The sequence below is a fragment of the Oncorhynchus tshawytscha genome, unplaced genomic scaffold (assembly GCF_018296145.1).
Source record: "Oncorhynchus tshawytscha isolate Ot180627B unplaced genomic scaffold, Otsh_v2.0 Un_contig_11780_pilon_pilon, whole genome shotgun sequence".
Taxonomy (NCBI): Eukaryota; Metazoa; Chordata; class Actinopteri; order Salmoniformes; family Salmonidae; genus Oncorhynchus; species Oncorhynchus tshawytscha.
In genome coordinates this window covers 23,814-25,000 of record NW_024609105.1, presented here as the reverse complement: position 1 = coordinate 25,000, position 1,187 = coordinate 23,814, and positions in this window count along the sequence as shown.

Genomic DNA, 1,187 nt, shown 5'->3' with positions numbered 1-1,187 from the left:
GAGAGGAGACTACTGAAGACTCAGAGACAACAGGTGTTGGGGGAGGGGACTGAGGGGAGAGGAGACTACTGAAGACTCAGAGACAACAGGTGTTGGGGGGGGTACTGAGGGGAGAGGAGACTACTGAAGACTCAGAGACAACAGGTGTTGGGGGGGGGTACTGAGGGGAGAGGAGACTACTGAAGACTCAGAGACAACAGGTGTTGGGAGGGGGTACTGAGGGGAGAGGAGACTACTGAAGACTCAGAGACAACAGGTGTTGGGGAGGGGGACTGAGGGGAGAGGAGACTACTGAAGACTCAGAGACAACAGGTGTTGGGGACTGAGGGGAGAGAGACTACTGAAGACTCAGAGACAACAGGTGTTGGGGAGGGGTACTGAGGGGAGAGGAGACTACTGAAGACTCAGAGACAACAGGTGTTGGGGAGGGGTACTGAGGGGAGAGGAGACTACTGAAGACTCAGAGACAACAGGTGTTGGGGAGGGGGCTGAGGGGAGAGGAGACTACTGAAGACTCAGAGACAACAGGTGTTGGGGGAGGGGGTACTGAGGGGAGAGGAGACTACTGAAGACTCAGAGACAACAGGTGTTGGGGAGGGGGACTGAGGGGAGAGGAGACTACTGAAGACTCAGAGACAACAGGTGTTGGGGAGGGGGACTGAGGGGAGAGGAGACTACTGAAGACTCAGAGACAACAGGTGTTGGGGGGGGACTGAGGGGAGAGGAGACTACTGAAGACTCAGAGACAACAGGTGTTGGGGGGGGGGGACTGAGGGGAGAGGAGACTACTGAAGACTCAGAGACAACAGGTGTTGGGGAGGGGGTACTGAGGGGAGAGGAGACTACTGAAGACTCAGAGACAACAGGTGTTGGGGAGGGGGACTGAGGGGAGAGGAGACTACTGAAGACTCAGAGACAACAGGTGTTGGGGAGACTGAGGGGAGAGGAGACTACTGAAGACTCAGAGACAACAGGTGTTGGGGGGGACTGAGGGGAGAGGAGACTACTGAAGACTCAGAGACAACAGGTGTTGGGGGGGGGTACTGAGGGGAGAGGAGACTACTGAAGACTCAGAGACAACAGGTGTTGGGGAGGGGGACTGAGGGGAGAGGAGACTACTGAAGACTCAGAGACAACAGGTGTTGGGGAGGGGTACTGAGGGGAGAGGAGACTACTGAAGACTCAGA